Source organism: Plectrocnemia conspersa, unplaced genomic scaffold (assembly GCF_051122295.1).
Source record: "Plectrocnemia conspersa isolate PC_06_02 unplaced genomic scaffold, ASM5112229v1 ptg000002l, whole genome shotgun sequence".
NCBI classification, from domain to species: domain Eukaryota; kingdom Metazoa; phylum Arthropoda; class Insecta; order Trichoptera; family Polycentropodidae; genus Plectrocnemia; species Plectrocnemia conspersa.
The window spans coordinates 25,942,326-25,962,860 of NW_028277166.1; the positions used below are offsets into that span (position 1 = coordinate 25,942,326).

Below are 20,535 nucleotides of genomic sequence, written 5' to 3' on the forward strand. Positions count from 1 at the left end.
AATTGCTTTGGTTAATTTAAGACATGTCCAGAAAAACTTGTGTTAGGGCAGGTGGGGGCTTCCCCCTACTGGAATTAAAAATTATGTCTTTCAGGTATTAGTCACCGACTTATACTGGTCATTGGTTTTGACCAGGGCTGTGGAGTCGTTAAAAAAAACACGACTCCGACTCCGATTCCGATTTTTACCAATAACACGACTCCGATTCCGATTTTTACCAATAACACGACTCCACTCCGACTCAAAAAAGTTTAATTTTATCAGGTATTTTGGTGTTCTTCTACACGTTTTATATGTATACGCTATACACATTCATTATTACGCATTTAAAATTTCATAATTTAAAAAAATGCATTTTATATAAAAAATGGTCGGGGTCGCTTATTTTTCACGACTCCGACTCCGACTCCAACTTCGGCCAAAACACCACGACTCCAACTCCGACTCCGACTCCGACTCCACAGCCCTGGTTTTGACGCATTGGGGTAACAAAGAAGTAGAAGAATAAATAAAAGTAATTTATTTTATTTTATTTTTACAAAGCTAACCATCATGACTTTAAAATATACACCCAAAATAATTAATATTAAAGTTCTATGTGAAAAATTGGAGATTATTGCAATATAAATGGTTATGATTTGTATGAAAAAATAATAACGAGTCTTACATTTTATAAAAATGTTGCGCGGTGTCTCTGATAAATGAATGTTATAAAACAGTGAGGGGATGAGTAAGAATGCTCCGTGAATAATACGACTGTATGCTCCTGCAGCTCTAGCGACTAATTGATTATTTAATTATTCCGTATTTATAAACATGTAGTTTTCTTTGAATGAAAATAAAGATTTTTAGATTAAATTAATTCCGTGTATTTTTTTATTAAGGCATAATCATGTTCTTTCTATGTATTTCTTGCTAGATAATATATTGTATAAGTTTGATTATATGAATAAAATAATACATTTTAAAAATAAAAAAATTCTCGGTGCAGAGCAATTTAAAAAATCTTGAAAAAAAAGAAAATTTCCCTGTTGCGCGGTCAAGTACGACACATGGTTTTCTTCAAGTTAAATCGGGAAAAATCTCTTCTTTTATATTTTGTACATTTCAAGCTGTATTTTTTGGTAGATATAAAAGTTTTCCTAGTGAATAAATTGTATTATTTTTTTCATATAAAATAGCAGTTTTTTTACATATTAACAACTTCATATTTAATTTTATAATAAGCTATTAAATATTCATCTACAAATCTGTTGTGAAAGGAAACAGGAATGTCCCACATTTTGTTTCTCCATAATATACTACCCTCTTCAGATATATAACCTTTTATTATTTATTCGTATTTCTTGTTTTAAGCTGACAAGCTTACCTATTCAAATTTTTAATTGAGAACCACTGCGTAACGCACATCCGAACGACCGTTTATATTCTTAACAGTAAAAAGAATACTTTTCCGGTATATCCGAATTACTACATTCGAGTGTATGTATATATAGGTACATACAACTCGCGGTTATTCTGGCGTCTTGTTAACACTCACACAGACACACTGATTGTGTTTTCTACATGTGTGTGTGTGTATGTGTATCGCGTTTTTATATGCATTCACACACGCGTTGATGTGTGCGTTTTCTGAACAGGTAGGGCGCCCTCTACCTGGGCGTGCTTTGCTCTCAGTTGCCCTCAAAATGTCGCCTCTGGAGCACTTTCGTTTTTGTGCGAGTTATTTATGACAACTTCAGATTTATATATTTAACTTTTTTAATATTACTTCAATCAACAGCCGTCTTTGAAAGCACGGATGAGTATCTGGTAATAATAATAATAATAATAATCTTCGACGTCGACGACGTACAATAACAGTGGAACGTACCATAACACCTAATATAATAAAATAAATAGTGCATGTATCAAAATGTACATATTTGTGATGCCAAATGTTACACTTTCTTAATAAAATTAGTTAGCTTATGTTTTATAAGATTTTCTAAAAAAAATAGTCCTAATAAATGGCAATTTATAAATATCTAAGAAATTTTATTGCTGCCCCGAAAATATTTATATATAAAACGTATTTCTTTAGTAAGTGTAAAATGATTTATAAAAATATTATGATCTATCAACCATAATCATAATTCAACGAAATCTATTTTTTTTTAATAAAATTAGCTGATTAGGTACATTGATAGAAGAATTTTTTTGGCCGGTTTATAAAATTTGTTGATCCACTTTGAGGTGAATTTACTACGTAAATCGGAATGTAGAATAATCGATGTCGCAATGAAATTATGGCGATAAAATTCAGCCATTGTATGTGTCATAAAACAATTATAGTTTAAAATAAAAATAAATGCAAATAAAAGCTAGCTTAACCGACTGTGGCTGCCACTCGCGACAGCATAGGTAGGAGGTCGGCCTTAGTCCGCGCAGTGTATTGAAGCAAAGCCCGACTAGGTTAGGAAAAATTCCAAAGATCCAAAAAAAGCTTCTAAATAATTAGCGGTTTATTTATGAGTTTTTATGTGTTAGCAAACAAAGATTAGACCGACTCGAGTCCTCAATTAAAAGCTTTTAAAAAAACATTTTTTTAACATCTGACAAAGACCCAACTGTTTTATGCAGGGGTATAAAAAAATCAGCGGTTGGAAACATTTAAAAATATTCGTACAAATTGAATTTTTAATAAAAAAGAATATTTTCGATTTAGTATTTTTATTGAGAAATAATTCTCGAAGAGAAACACTAGTCGTAACTATAATTTCTGCATGCCTGATGTTCTCCAGATTGTTTTACTGACTTCAGAAATAAAGTATTTCTTACGTTATTTTATTTACATCAATGCAGGAATTATTCAACTTTACATAAAAAAAAAAATCAAAGGATTCAATATACAATACTATTAAAAATTAACAATATTGCGCATTGTAAGTTGTTAATCTAAATCTATATTTATATCTAAATAAAGTGTAAGTTTTAAAAATGTAATATTTTTTACATATATATTTATTAAAATTAATCTTAATTTGATTTCAATTTTGAAGGATGTTGCTGATGTTCGTAAGAGATCTTATATGTCGGTAATCTATTAAAAGACTAAAATTTTCAATAATATAATATATTTGGACAAGCAACTACAAAATGTTTTTAATTAAGCAATGTAGTAATATAGAAAATACTAGGATCTGATAATCGGGACATTAAAAAAACTCGGAGTGATATTTCGGGATTAGTAGTGACAGAAACTCCGATTTTGCTTAAATATGAAACAGTGCCATTTCGCACATTCCTCGTAACCTGGATTAATAATATTAATAAAATAAAATTAATAACGAGTGCTTTTTTATAAAAAATGTCCAATTTTTATAAAAAAGCACTCGTAGGTAAAAAGCTAGTGTTCCAAAATAATAATAATTCAGAAGAAAAGTATTTAAATTAGTCGTTAAATACAATTTTGATAATGTAGTAAGCTTTCTTAAAGAGCGTTTTGTACAAATTGACTATCACCAAAAAACTTGGGATTTTTGTTTGATTAAAAATATATTCACAAACTAATAACATTAAAGTTCTATGCGAAATATTGGAGAAAATTGTGATATATGTATGTGAATGGTAATGATTTGTTGAAGTTCTAAATTTTATAAAAATGTTGCGCCGTGTTTTTGATGAACGTATGTTATGGAACAGCGAGGGGAGTAAGGATGCTCCGTGAATAATACGACTGGATGATCCTGTAGTTTTAGCGACTGATAATGCGGTACATAATGTGCTACACGTGTATATAATGTGAATTTAAGATGACCAGATTTTTTGTTTGTTTGTTTGAGGAGCATTTATTGCAGCAGGAGCTAAAAAATGTCATTACAGAAAGTTTTGTTCAAAAACCATCTTAGAAATATTTGTCCGAGAAGAATATATTACTAAAGAACAGATTGCTGCCGAAGTTAAAAAAGGTTATTTCGAAATTTTTGAAAAGGAACTGCTACGGGACAGCAAAAATTATCATTTTGGATTTTTTAGTTTAAGGAGGACAAAAGTATTAATTAAGAATCACGAACCCGACAAAAATATATAAGCTACAAAATGTTTTGCCGAATTTATGGATCACTTTAAAATCATCTCGGTAACAATTGTTTCGTGTGAACGTAGTCTTAGCAAACATAAGCTTATTAAAACCAATCTTTGGTTATCATTATTGAATGAGCGTCTAAATTTATTGGCCACATTATCAAAAGTAATTTTTAACGTTTTTCTTATTTATTTTAATTCATTGCTCAAAATTATTATGTAGTATCTAGCGGATGATATTTGATAATAACTTTTATATGTTTTAATACAGCTACTGTTTTTCTAATAAACTTGTAAATTACGCATTGATTATTTTCGACAAAATGTCAGTTTCATGTATTAAAAATGTCTGATTATCATTATAAATAAACATTCTCATGAAAAAAACTCTGCGCCTCGTCCCTTTTCTATGCACATATATTCTGATTACCATTTTATTCTTTGTTCTGTGGATGCCATTAAGTTGCTTTCGTCGCTTTTTTCTGACTATCTTTAATGTATAAATGTTTTGAATGATTAATTATAATTAATTTAATATATGTAGTTAATTTGAATTATTATAAATCTTGAAATATTTATTAGTCGCGACAAATAATTTACGGGAAAGGGGGGGGGGGGGCAAACTAGTTGCTGTAAAAGTGAATAAGTAGTATGATCTATTTTTGATTCAGGAAGAATATGGAACATAGAGGACAATGTTTTTTCAAAAAAAAAATAATAATGCGTGCCTGAATATACAGAGATTTTTCGCTACGCAGCTGAATATTCATACATAGTTTTCAATTTTTTAAATTTAAAACATTAATAGTTTGCTTAAAAGCATCGTATCTTAAACCTCACGTTTTCACCCTTGCTCTTCGCACCCGCATCCGCACCCGCGCCACACTTTGACACTCGCCGGAGAATGTGCCATTCGAAATATCGAGGCCAACAGCTCTTTGCTTTCGAGAGACGTGATCCTCCATTAAACTTACCAGTGCAACGGAAGACGGCGCCGCGCCAGCACGTCCCGCTCGTTGAAATCGAAAAATCGCACCTACGCCGCGCGGCACCCCTTCCCCGATAAAACCCCAAAATATCCTCCCTCGCCGAGGACATTGCAAATTTAAAAACACCAGTAATTGAAGACCAGTTGTTGTGCATCTTTGGAGAAGAGGCTCTACGCTGGTGTGAACGCACTCTGTGTTATTCGCCCTCCGCGTTCCCGACTCTCGACTCTCGACTCTCGAGTCTCTTCGCACAATAGGAATACGACGTTTGTGAACAAGTGAGTATTTGTGATTGTTGTGTTTTTGTGAGGTGAAGATAGAGAGAGAAAGGGCGTTTATACCTGTGTGCAATTATGCATACAGGTAGTTCAAAAAAAGTGAAGCCGTTAGGATATTAACTGACAATATTTGAATCGAATAAATAATTATAATAAACAAATAAATAACAATAATTTCAATTGTTTAAATATTATATATTTAAACAATCATTCAAATTAAAGATCATTTTATTATATACTATATAATAAAATAGTGTCATTTTACTTTGTTTATTGTTATGTAAATTTATATAATTGCATAGCAATAATTATGATGATATATAATATAAACAAAATGCAATGGGTTCATATTTTATTCATACCTACCCAATACCCACGTAATGTTTTCGTTCGTGTGATTCGCTGATCGTATAATTGTTATGCAACTAATCACTATATACTATTTTAAATTAATAATTAAAATGAGGTCAAATTTCTCCTGACATTTGACCCACTGGGTCAGATAGGTCTTGTTAGTTAACTATTATATAAAATGTCAGATTTAATATATTGCTTTGAACTCTCTAAACATATTTTGCTTCAACTGTGACTCTATTTTATTTTTACAATTAAAACTATATTTAATTTTAATTTTAAAAAAATAATTGAGAATCACAGTGAATTTAAAATCTGTGATTAACACATGAAAGACATGGGTTCAAATCCCGTATAGACTATGTAGTGTTTTTTTTAATTTTATCGTGAGTAGGAGATCGGAATTAGTGTATATTATAAAATTATAATTCCATTTGACCATCATGGATGAAGTTTTCGTAGATTTTTCTAATCTCGCTGATGAATATCGTGATGAATAATTAAATTAAATAATGGTAGGTCGTGCATAGTCATATTTATTGTTTGTTTGCTGTATTAATATTATATAAATTATAAAATACAATTTTGCTAGTACATATATATTTTTTTTAATAAATATAGTAAGTTATAAAGCTGAGTTTTAAGATTAGATTTTGATTTTAAATATACAATAAATAAACAAATATTTACTTGCATAAAGAATCACTTTTTTATGCAGGTAAATATTTAGTTATATAAAAAACATGTAACATAACTTTTTTTATAATTGAATTTATAAAGTCCAGCTGATTTATAAGCTTAAAATAACACATTAGAGCTACTTTTGAATGCGCCACAAAAATATAAAAATCATTAAAACTTTGAAACCATTAATTTTTTACTTATTTTTTTCTGTAATTTATATGATAAATGCTTATGCATATATTAACGCATATATCCACTCGATTTTAATTTTGTAAAAATATATTTATTTTATTAAATTATTAACCCAATGAAACTATTCTTAGTATGTTTATCAATCGTTTTTTACAATTTGTGATTTAATTTTTTTTTATTTTTCGTTGCAACTTGCCAAGCGTAAGCCCAATGCGTTACAGTGGTATATATTTTTATGCTATTATAGATTTTATTGCATAGTATGCGCTGAATTTATTTGAAACAGTAATTTGGTACTAAAATATAATTATGATTTTTTTAAATAAGTTTATAAATCGTCACAAAAATTGCTTATTTTTTTTAAATAAATCTGTTTCAATAAATACATGTTTTCTAACATGTTCCTTTTTTGTAATTAAATCTTCCGTTGTAACCTGACAGGCGTAAGCCCAATGCGTTACAACTGGGTAATATCTGTACCAACTTAGTAAGTTAATCAAACGTTATATACCTATAAGTAAGAATTAATCATGACACTTTTAAGTCTGGAAATCGATTACATTCATGTAATAATTATGTGTGTTATAATTTTAATATTCCGTTGCATTATGACAGACGTTGGCCTAATGCGTTACAATACGGTAAACGCAATCATCAGTGATAATTTAAATTTTAGTCTGATGTCTTTACCCCATTGTAACGCATTAGGCCAATAAATTATTAAACATCTTTCTGCATATAACTTCTAATTAAGTTAATCCATAGTATATTATATTTTCACAAAATTTAATTGAAGCTTAGGCTTTATTTGTGATATTAAAAATAGTGATTCACAGTGCATAAATGCATACACATTTAAAAGTAGCCTAATTAATTAACATAAAAATGGTCATAAATCAGCTGGACCTCTACAAATTAATAAATTCAATTACAAATAAAAAAATATGTTGGCTTTTTTATGTAAGTAAATATACTGTAAATAATAATTCTTTATGTAAGCAAATATTTTTTTTATTTCCAATTCATAAGTTAATTAAATTACGTTTTTTTATATTATATAACACACCTTTTTACCTGTACGATGAGAATCATCAAATTAAATAAAATGTCTTCCGTGAGGTCATCCACATAATTGAAAATGACCTCAGAACCAAATTGCACACAGAACGTGTGTGATTTTTTTTTTCATTGTACATTCCACAGTCAGATTCTCATGCTAAGTGCAATTAATAACTAGATTTTATTTTTATATCATATATATATACTAGTATACTTAATTTTTATTATAAAAACACAAATCATCTAACGGATATTTATTTCGAGATATATAATAATGGAATAAATCAGAGCTGCTCAAAGATTACATATTATTACACACCCATGTACCATCCGACTAGAACCGAACCGATCAATGTTGGTTTACGGCTCTCGTACATAACATTATGTATTAATTCGAGCGCATATTTTGAGAACCACTAAGCGTGAAACGCTGCATTACGGTGCCGTAAACTTTTGATTATAAAAAAATCGCTTCCAACACAACTGAGCTGGCAAATCGCGTGTATGTAGCAACTTTTCGATCAGCAGTCACCCGATGCTCAGCTAGGGTAACCTGCAGCCCGGCTCACTATGCACGTGCCTCATTATTTAATATTTAGTAAAATATCTATACATTTTTTTTATACATTTACTACTACTACTTCTCCATCTCATCTAAACGAGATAAAATTAATTACAAAAAAGAAGTAGATGTTATTAATTGAGCCTTCATTGTTCTTCGTTGTGATAGCATGTGAACGTTTGTAGTTAATTACCATTTCTATTTATGTCTGTCCGTTAACCATTTTGTTCCTTTTGACGTGTTATATCATAACGTAAACGTTCACGTTGTGTGCATCAATGTATGAAGCGAAGGTCGTTTTGGGATGTTAGGAAACAAAAGTAACAAATGATTGATTGTATCCATATATTCACGTGCATGCATGAAGAATTTTCATTCAAAGTTGCACAATGCATAGATGAGGCATGGGATGGTTACAGATCTATAATAAATAATGTCTATTGATTTATCTTCTTCTTGTTATTAATTTTTTACATATATTTTAAATAGGAAATGTGTTTAATAATAAATAATAATAAAACTGGTTTCCGACTTTCATTGGACTTAAAAAATATATAATATAACGTTATATCTTGCATATTAATATTTAATGGTATACTCATCAAAAATATATACATTTAATATTTTTTTTATAACTTCTTCGATAAAAAATATTTTTAAAATGAATGTCACACTTACCAAACCAGTATTATATGTATTTATTGCGTTAAGTGAACCTCTAAAAATAACCAGTTAAACCGCATAAATTATAAATACGAATAAAACATTAGGTGCACAAATTTTTATGCTTTCATCATCCTAGATGACGATATTCTTGTAATATTTTTCCTTGTACAATATATTAAAAATGATGATAACAGCTCTCAGATATGCATTGTATCAAATAGGCTTAAAATATATTTAATATATCATAATATGAATTTAATTCATAGGATCTTTAAGAATCGACTAAATTCAATGTTTCTGCTGTAAAAATATTTATTTATTTTTATAGTCCTTAGTTTAAGGTTTTTAATTTATATATTATAGATTTTTAAAGTCAAATAAGTGAAATTTGCTTTGAAAATTATTAGATTATATTTTTAAAAGATCAAGAATAAACTATAGTGATTTATGATTAATTTTTTAATTATTTATCTGCTAGCACATGTATTTATTTGATTTTATTTGATTATCTACTACAAAATTTGTCATTAAACAAATTATTTTATGTATGGAAAATAACTAATTCTTCAACTCAACTCTAAAAACATTGTCTCAAATAGCTTTATAATATATGTTTTATTGCAAAATTTAAATATTATTCATTAGGTCTTTAGACAACGACAAAAATTTTTTTTTTTGTAAAACAAACTTCAATATTATAGCTTATATTTATTATTTATAATTATTATATAATTAAAGATAGTACATATATTTTTTTATTTGAGTAAATTAACAACTATAAAAGTTGTAATAATAAATTAACAAAATCTTCTTAAGTTCAATACTCGAAAAATATCAACAGCAAAACATATAGTATCAGTTTAGTACATATTTTTTTACTGTAAAATTTAGATATTGTTTATAAGATCTTTAATAATCAGAAAAATACATAATTTACTGTAAAAATTCTTGTATTAATTTTTTTCTTAATAAATATATAGAGAGATTTAGAATGAGATTATAATTGTAGAATAAGTAAAAAATTTTATATAAGAGTTCTTTTATATTTATTTTTGAAAACGATTAAAAATAAACTTATTGCAAAAAGATTTTTTTTAGCGCATATATTTTTTTACTTAGGTAAATTCACTATTGTAAAAGTTGTAATATAACAAAAAATTATTGAGCCCAATACTTTAAATATATCAATAGCAAAACATATATGTAGTATCACATAGGTTTAGTATATATTTTTTACTGCAAAATATAAATATTGTTTATGAGGTTATAATTATATTATAGAGTTTTAAAGCAGATTTAATGAAAATTTTAACGTATTTTTAAAACGATCAAAATCGTCAAATAATTACTATTAAAGTTGTAATTGAATAAAATCTTCTTGAGCCTAAGATTCTAAAAATAGTAATTGCTAAAAATATTTTATCACATAGGCTTAGAAAATATTTTTTAAGGCAAAATAAAAATATTTTTAAAAGATTTTCAATATTTAGCAAAATATATATTTATTTTATAAGAATATCTTTTTAATTATAAATTTAATCTACTATATTGCGTTTCATAAATAAATAACCATAGTAGAGTTTAAAATTAAAATGAGTAAAATATTATACTATTTTTTAAATGATCAAAAATTAACTTATTACGTAAGATTATTTTTTTTTCTATTGTAGCATATATATTTTTTATTTTCGGTTATTCACTACTATGAAAAAAGTAGTTTAAAAAATCTTCTTGGGCATAAAACTATAAACATAGCAATAGCTAAAATTATTGTATCAAATAGGCTTAGAATATGTTTTTTACGGCAGAATTATATTATTCATGAGGTCTTTAAGAATCGTGAAAATACATAATTGTGCTGTAAGAAATACTAGTATATTACTTTTTAATAATAAATATAATAAACTATAATTCTGAGCTATAAAATATAATCATAGAGTTTTAAAGTAGAATAAGTGATTTTTTATATATGAAAGTTCTCAATAATATTTTTTAAATTGAACAAAAATATACTTAAGGACGTAGAATTATTTATATTAAATATTATTTTTAACACATATACATATTTTAATCAATATGATAAAATTTTAATGCTGAGTTTTAGGATTAGACTGTACTCAAAAAATGAAACTATGGAAAATAATTAATGATGATTTAGGATCATTTCTATTCATATTTTTTTGTTAGGTTATACATATTTTTTATAAATGTAAAAATCTGTAGTGATAGTTTAAGATTATCGGAAAAATACATTATTTTGCTGTAAAAAATAATATTATATTACTGTTTATTAATAACTATAATAAACTATAATTCTGAGCTATAAAATATAATCATAGAGTTTTAAAGTAGAATAAGCGATTTTTTATGTATGAAAGTTCTCAAAAGTATTTTTTAAATTGATCAAAAATATACTTAAGAACGTGGGATTATTTATATTATTTTTTTCAAACACATATATATTTTTTAATCAATATGATAAAAGTTTTATGTTGAATTTTAGGATTAGATTGTACTCAAAACAAAATTAAAATAGAATAGTGAAACGATTAAAAATAAGCAATAGTGACTAAGATATTTTTTAAAGCTAGCACGTATTTTTTTTATTGTATAGTCGATTTACATATATACAACTTTTAATTTAACAAAATCTATGATAGATAAAATAGCTAAAAGCTAAACATCTCTTTTCTATAAACATTTAAGTTTACATTTAAAAAAAAGTCTATTCTAATTTATTTACTTTTGTAAGTAGTAGTAGTATTACAATAAAAAGTTTTGGTTGATAAAGCTTGCTAATAAAATTAAAAGTTTTTTAACTGCCATAATGTTGTATATAAGTATATTAATTTCATTAGATTTTTTAGTGTTGTTTTAAAAAATGATTATATATTTAAATGTATATTTAAAAATTCAGACTAATTCTAAAGAAAAAAAGTCTTTCATTTTTATCATCTTAAAAATATGACAAAAAACATTACAATTATTTTTCCAGCTCATATTAATATACATTAATAAAGAGTTTTATATTTGTAGTAGACTAGAAAATATGAAACATAATTATATATTTTTTAAGAATATATAGATTATTTTTTATTTAAAGATTTTTTAACCTTTTTTGTGTGTAAAATTATAGATTAATTTACTACACGGCAGTTTCCTGAAATCATTGTGTTTTGAAAAATATAAACAGAAAGTTTGATTAAAATATAGTTATTATTACGTGTATATGTTCATTTTATTTTGTCACATCTAGAAGGTATATATATAGTATAACATTCAAAGGTACCAGATGTTACATTTATATACATAAGGGAATTTATTTAGCGATCAGTGATGCTATTAATTTACATATTTAGCCCCCAAAAGTAATAGAAACATAATGTTTTCATACAAAAAAATATTTTTGCTGTCTTAGTAATTACTGCAATTATCTTTTGGCTAGCTTGTATATTTTTATGATGCGTATAATTTATGCACTATTTAGTTTTGATTACATATAATGTTTATATGTTTTAAAAATTGAAATTCAATCATCGATGGTTATAGAAACGAATCGATTTATTGAACGTTGTCATTAGGATTAGTAACGGGTCACTCGTATACGAGAATTATTACTTCTTCTTTGTATAAATCAAACATTGTTTCTACTGCTTTTAGTGGTCGTAAACCAACAATCTGCAATTCTGTACAGCATTGAAACATCAAATCTGAATCTTGTGCATTCCAGTCTTATTGCCACCGTGCAAAATTGCTTCCGCGCCGTCCAATCCGTTATCCGCAATAGCAAATTGTGGACTTGAGCCCTAGGAGTCGTTGATCCCGACCGGTCTATTAAAATTAACACCACGCAGGTTAACCATAACAGTTATATAACCATTAGCAAACATGACTATGAACTTGGGGTGAGTTTTCCATAGTTCAAAAGGTCAGCCGATTTATTATTGCAAACATATGTTGCAAACTGCATTAACTCCACGCAGCAGAAAGTTTAGATTTCGTGTAGATATTATTTAAGTTGATAATGCTTTTATGGTTTGATAATGACCGTCTTCCATGGCGAGACAACGATCTAATTCACAGTTAACGGTTTCGCTGTATGATACGATTAAAGTGACGTAATTACTCGAAGCCATTGTGGGACACTTTCCAAATGTTTGCAATGTGTCAAATTAATTTCAATTACAATATGTATATCAAATCAAAAGTAATTTATATACTGACCTAACCGTACAATCAACCGTTAATTGAACTTCGGTTTAATGATTTTTTATTGGTTAAATAATTATTAAGTTAAGCGATGTGTGCATAATAGACCTGTATTTAGTATTTTTGATTTGCATTGATAATCAAAAATAATTCTCAATTCTTCAATATTGTTCAATTTAATATTTAAAAGTAACATGATTTTTTATTTATATGTTACTTTTATAAGTCCCCTTAGTAAGATTTATTTATATATTTAAATTGACAAATTTATATACATGTTATTATGCCTAAAAAAATCAATCATATTTTAAATACATATACACAGACTTTGAAAAAGCATTTGATAAAGTTAACCATGCTTTACTTGTAAAAAAGTTATTTAATTTTGGGTTTTCTGAAGATCTCATAAATCTATTCTCAAATTACTTGACCAATATATATCAATTCGTCAAGTATAATAACTCTTTTTCAGAACGATATAAGACCCCTACTGGAGTACCTCAAGGATCCAATTTGGGTCCATTGTTGTTTTTATTGTTCATTAATGACATAGAAACAGCAATAGAGCATTCAGATTTTTTATTATATGCAGATGACTTGAAAATTTACAAGAAAATGCATTCGATTTCTGATTCCCTCGACCTACAGGAGGATCTCAACTCTATATGGAAATGGGCTTGCTATAACCAATTGCCTTTCAGTGTAAAGAAATGTCACACAATTTCATTTTCAAGGTCGTTAACGCCGGCAAAATATTCATACCATCTAGGCGGATATTTTCTGGAAAGGTTTTCTTCAACTAAGGATTTAGGAGTGACTTTCGAAGAACGTTGGAAATTTAGCCAGCACATTGCAGAGACTCATAGCAAATCCTTAAAAATGCTCGGTTTTATCTTGAGAAATGAGCGTTACTTCAGGAATACTTTAGTATTGCGCACTCTTTATGATACTCTAGTCCGCAGCATACTAGAAACTAGCTCCATCATTTGGATCCCAGGCGTAATGAATCAATGTAATGAATTGAAGCTGGAAAAAGTACAACGTAAATTTCTTCGATATTTATACTTGAAGGAATACGGGTATTATCCTTTCTTGTTTCCCAGTGCTTTTATTTTGGGAGCCCTGGGATACGTTTCTTTGTCGACTCGCAGAAGTGTTTATGTAATTAAACACTTCTGGAAATTGCTCAAGGGCATCGTAGACAATCCTTCAGTGCTCGAGCAGCTTCAAATGTGGGCTCCTGAAGGTGGATATAGTTCTCGGTCGCGTCCACTATTCTTGCCTGTTAAGTGTAGAACTGGAGTACTTGCCAACTCTTCTCTGGCCAAGGCCATTTATCTGCTCAATTCTGTCCATAGTAATATTGACATTTTCTCTTGCACTTATGGAGTTTTGGTTCAATTCGTATGGGACAATGCACACCTGTTGAGGTGATTTGTGTCTGTTGTTTTGTCTTGTTTATATTTGTATGTATTATGATGTATTAGTACTTTTGACTATCGTGACGCATTAGGTTTGCCTGTCAGGTCACGATGGTTATAATTTTAATAAATAAATAAATAAAATAAATAATAAATAAATACAATCAATGCAAAACTACAAAAAAATTGTTGCCTTAATTGTGCTTTTAAACTTAGTGAATATTTATGAGCTACTTTTAAATGTCTCATGCGTTTTCCAAAACAGATTATATACTGATTTTAAATCATACATGTCGTATATTTAGATTTGAAGTGTCTTTAAAATTAATAAATTACCTTATTAGATATGTATTAAATTTCCATTTAAAATCTATACTTAGATAAGTTGACAAAAAAAATCTACTTTCATTCAGTAACACAGAAAAAACTCGTCCCGATTATGCTTCGCCAATCATCGGTTTGAACCGATATTCTCAAATTTAATAATATGTGCACACACATTAGATACCATAGAAAGTTTTTAAAGAATTACATGTACACAAAACAAACCGCGTTCTTAATTTTATAACAAAAAATACGCCCAGTCATCGAACGCATTAAGACCTCGTTTTTTCCTCTGTCTATGAACGAATTAAATAATTATTTGGCAATTTAGCACGAATTAACCCAAGTAATTTAATAATCGAACGCTCGTAACACATTTTGGAATGTAAAAATAAGTATTATGGTGTCTTGAGATCGATTGAAGTGAAAAAAATTAACACGTTTCGGTTGCAGCACAATCCATCATGCTTTATATTCGGAATTATTTTAATATACATATATATTATATAAATTGAAATGATCATTCATCAGATTTGATTGTTTTTTGTGTATCAAAATTTGATTCGAAATCTTTGACGAATTTGAAGGGCAGTTCTAGGTAAAGTGAAATCTTTACCCAATCGAAACCTTTTGTGATATACACTTTGTTTCGAAACGTTCGTTTTCAACCATCGTTCCGTTATGAGTTTACGTAACTAGCATCAGATTTTCATGCAGCCATATCCGCATAAGAATCCGGATCGACTGGTTTTGTCGTTGCAGATAGAATTTGCATTTATTTTTCGATGCGTATGTCGCAAAGGTCAATAGTTTGATTCTCTTGCAATTTCGATTAGTCCACTCTACCTACTGTATTTCGTACAAAAATCGTACGATCCGAAAGTCGAATAGAACAGAATTGGCAGAAAAAAACCGGGCGGGTTTCATTCTTTACCGTTCGTTGAAATCTAACGAGTTTCGTTAGGAAAAAAATGAGCATGAAGAAAAGTTTCGATTGTTTGGATGCACGAAGGAGTTTTTTACGATAAATCGAACAGTGACCCTCAAAAGGCAGCAAAAAATATTAAATTATAACATACAATAATAATAACATGCAATATTACATTTTTAAACATCGAATAAAAAATAATATTTCAATAAAAAAATATTTCATAAAAGGTATAGAGGCTACTTTAAAGTGCGCCATCTACAGTAAATATGTATTTTTAATAATATTGGACAATTAAAAGTAGCCTGTCAATATTAATAAGGTAGTAATAAACAAGAGTTATTTTATATATTTATTGCCATTACTTTTATTCAGTTTTGACAAATAATATTTAAACCATAAATAACAATAATAAATATTTTAGGATCCTTAAATTCGGGATTAATACATAATACAGAGGCTACTTTTAAGTGCGCCATGTTTTCTTGAAACTATTGTTGATATAAAATTAAAATCAAATGGCGTTAAATAATATTTAATAAAACCATAGATTAATAAATTTTATTTATATTTAACAATATGTTTGGACACTTAAAAGTAGCCCGTCGTTATACACAATGTACTTATTGTACTTACATTATAGTTAATAGAGCTTTGCTTGTGTCATTACTTTTATTAGATTCAATAAAAATGATAAAGCTTTGGCAAATAACAATTATACCAAAAATCACTAAGTTTTATTTGTATAAACATATATTAGGAGCCTTAAAAATTATCCACGACACATACCAAATACAGAGGCTACTTTTAAATGCACCTTATTTTATTGAAGCGACCGTTCTTTAGAAAATTAAAATAAAAAACGATAAACAATAGTAATTAAAGCATAATAATAATTGTTAATTTTAATTATTAATTTTCTGTATATTTTTTAGAGATTTTTTTAGTCACAATTAGATTTAATATAATAAATTTTATCATCATAATTTGTTAAATATTTAACTACATTGTTCTTAAAACAATGGATATGGAATAGTATCTTACAATTTATACAAAAAAATACGTATATTTGTGTTAAGCATTTTTATGTTAGTCAAGAGTTAAATAATTCGTATTGTTAGTGATATTCTGACTTTATAAAATACAACAATATTATTTTCAAGCGTCACCATCTATTTAGTTTACTACATATAACGGTATTTTTTTTATAAATATTCCAGCAGTTTATATAATATTTATATAGATTGAATTATCTTTTTTTTAATTTAATTATATTGATTAAATAAATTATATTTTCCATGAATGATAAACATAAAACTAAATCTAAATTATGATTGGCTTAAATTTTTTTTAATAACAATTTATATAAATATAAAATTAATCAATTACAAATTAGCATTAAATAACATAAAATACCTTTAAAAAATAGGTAGTTAATGACTGAAACGCAGGTTTTTTTTGCTTACAAAAAATTAAAAGAACAATAATTAAATAAATTAAATATTTACATTTTGAAAAACTAGGAAATAAAATATTAGACACTATATAAAATTAAAAAATAATATTCAAAAACATTTATTAGCGATACATTTAAACACATTATAAAATAATCTGTTTATTTAAAATACAACAATAATTGAAGTTCATAAAAATTATTAATTATATTAATACTTCTACTTTTCTGTGCTTTATGTTATTTCTTCAACGCTAGTTAACCTTTATAATTTTAGCTACCACTATAATTGAAGATGAAACGCCACTTGACTGTGTGTACGTAGTAGAATTTGCAAATTAAATTATGTTGATCAAATGATCAAGAATAAATATCTATATATATGATATCATTTATAAAATTACGTTACGTAATATCACGATTTCTTTGACGTAATGTTTTTACCACATTCTATTTTTTTATTAAATCCTGTTTTGTATGTATTTATTTATCATAAAATGATTTCAATAAAAATATTTTAATATCGTTAATTATATATGCATTCATCCGATCGCTTACTCAATCAACTTTTTTTGCTCAACAGCAATTATCACACTTTTTTATTAATTTCATCACGTTAACACACAACGTGAACGTTTAAAATCACGTTACAGATCGTGGTGTGTATTACTTTATATTTTTTATATAATTTTTCAAAAGATTTATAGCGAAATCGACTATAGATGTTTTGTAACGTTTCTCTCGTCTCGAGATTTTCTCCGTTTTCATCTCGAATCTTAGCAAATTTTTACGACTTATGCAATCTGATGAACTCGTGACCGTAAGAAGATTCAATCAGCGGCTCACGTAGAATATCAGGTGTTCCTATTGCGTGTCCGTAATCGTTTGTTAGGAGCAATTTGGGACTAGTTATCGAAGTGAGAAAATAATGGCTGCCATTTTTTCTAATTTACCACTACGATTTTGTAACGTTAAAGCTAATTATACCAATTTTTTGTTTGCTTTGTAAATTAGCTACAAATTACTTGAGATGTTTACAAAATAGTTTAACGAGACTATTATTATACGTATATTTTTAATTATCGCTTTAGATGAAGCATACAATTTTTAAGGTTATAAAACTAGATGTATCACCTTGCACTTTGAAATAAGGTCATACTCATATTTTCAATGATTTTATCAGAATTTCTGTGTTATTGTTTGTATGAAAAACAAGGTTAATTATTTTTATATCTAAAGTAAAGTTATTGAGGCGATTTGCATGCATTAAATCTGTTTTTATTATTACCTTAATGGGTGTGAATTTTTTGTGAAAATAATCTTTGAATTTAATAGTACTAAATGAAATCACTCTATTCATTACAAACATGTTTTTATTTTATATAATTTCATCGCTATATTAATTGGCACAAAATATTTTTAAGGACCTTATACGACAAGTATCTCATGTGTCATTTCTTTTCATGCGTCAGTCAACATCTGTCTATAATTACGACGGAGAAATCAATGTTGATAAAAAAAGTTGTCACTTTCGTTATTTACCGGTGAAACAAGAAACTACACTGACAAATATAAACTCATTATTTTTGATATAATATTATTTTAGACTTAAAAATAAGACAGTCAATCAATTATATGTAAATATATTTTTTTCAATAATACATTATTTTGTACAATACACCTGAAAGTGTCTTTTTTTTACTATTTCTTATGGGTCACGAGTTAGCGTGGGCGAAATTGCCGAATTCTATCTGATTTTTTATAAAAATTTATCGCTTTCCTAACACTCAATGACTTTTATTGTCGATAATGACTACTGTCAATTTTTTTCATGGGGTAAACTATAAAATTATAGTTTTTAATCGAGCGAAAAGTATTAATGCGTTTTTAATTGCATCAATTTTATGGAGTTTTTGATGTGTTTTTTTGGGACACCATAATTTTTGAGCGATAGGTTGTTATACTATACTATAAAAATAAATATACAATAGTTAAATGACAGCAAAAAGGTTAAAGCTTGGGTTATTTCTTTTAACATACATAATATTATTAAAAATATATTTTAACCTATAATGAACTTCTTTAATCGTTTAAACTTTTTACAGAAAAAAGTAATTTTGATTAAATACACTTTTATTTTAGATTATAGTCAATTTTCGATGAACAAATTATAGTCAATGTACAATAAAATGAGCTTTAATTTATAGTTTGTAATTTGTACAATTAATGGTTATTAAGATACCGGTCTTATACTTTTTTGTGGTACACTTTTTCGAAACAAGTTTTTAATTAATGTAATTCATCAATGGAAAGTATTTCAAATGAGCTTTCATTTAATACTTTTTTATATAGAAATTTTAACTTAAATAGATACATCTTTCAATTAACTTATTGACGTCTGTTATGTCTATTTTAATTTTAGGGTTATCAGCTTTTAATTAGAAAATTTTTAGATTACTATTAAAATATCATATCATATGTTTATATATAATGTTACTAACTATTGAATTAAAAGTGTATCTGATTTTTGATAAGGATGCAAATGTCGATATCTAAGATTTCAGCAACCAAAGTGTTTTATATTTTTTCTTACATTTTAGTTGCGAGTGAAATATTATAATAATAATAAATATTTTATTCACCGTTTTAATGTAAGTTAATTTAAATTATATTGTTTAAGTTCATTTTATATAAATTAATACACATGTCAATATTTTATGGCCTAATAATTCAAGTATAATATCAACTTAAATATAGACATCCTTGAAAAATTCTAGATAACGTCTGTTTTATCTATTTTATTTTATAATGATTTTACAATAAGGCTTAATTGCATTGTTTAGCCCTTTTATGTATATTTTTTTTTAAATACAACATCTTTAAAAATTCAACAGCATATGTATTTTTTTTATATAGGTTCTAAATAAAGATAAATTTCAGTTAATTCACAAACTTTGTATCTTGCATTAATTTTTACTTTTAAATGATTTTATGGTAAGGCTTAAATTGCATTTTTTAACCCTTTGTATAATTAATTCAATTGATGTAAAATAGTAAGTTTTTTTAAATAAAACATCTTTAGAAGTTCATGATTATTCAGAAGCATGTGTATTTTTTTATGTAGGTTCTAAATATAGATTTATTTTATTTTGCATTTATTTTTTAATTTTAATTTATAAATAGTATAATAGCTTAATTATTATGAATATATATAAATTATTTTTAATACAAAATTTAGACATTTAATTGCTTTATTAAGTTTAATGTGAATACAAATTATTATTTTATTAAAAAAATAAAACCCTTACTTTTATTTTATATAAACAATTTAAATTTAATAGAAAATCGAAA

At 26.8% G+C, this 20,535-nt stretch overlaps 1 protein-coding gene across 3 annotated transcripts in view; it reads left to right on the plus strand.

Moving 5' to 3' along the window:
- Positions 1-5,037: 5,037 nt before the first annotated feature.
- LOC148238205 (uncharacterized) overlaps positions 5,038-20,535 on the plus strand; it is a 56,897-nt gene continuing 41,399 nt past the window's right edge. For all 3 annotated transcript variants that reach the window (XM_088205651.1, XM_088205653.1, XM_088205652.1), the window contains exon 1: positions 5,038-5,332. The gene's annotated coding sequence lies outside the window, so the exon portion shown is untranslated. The remainder of the gene's footprint in view (positions 5,333-20,535) is intronic.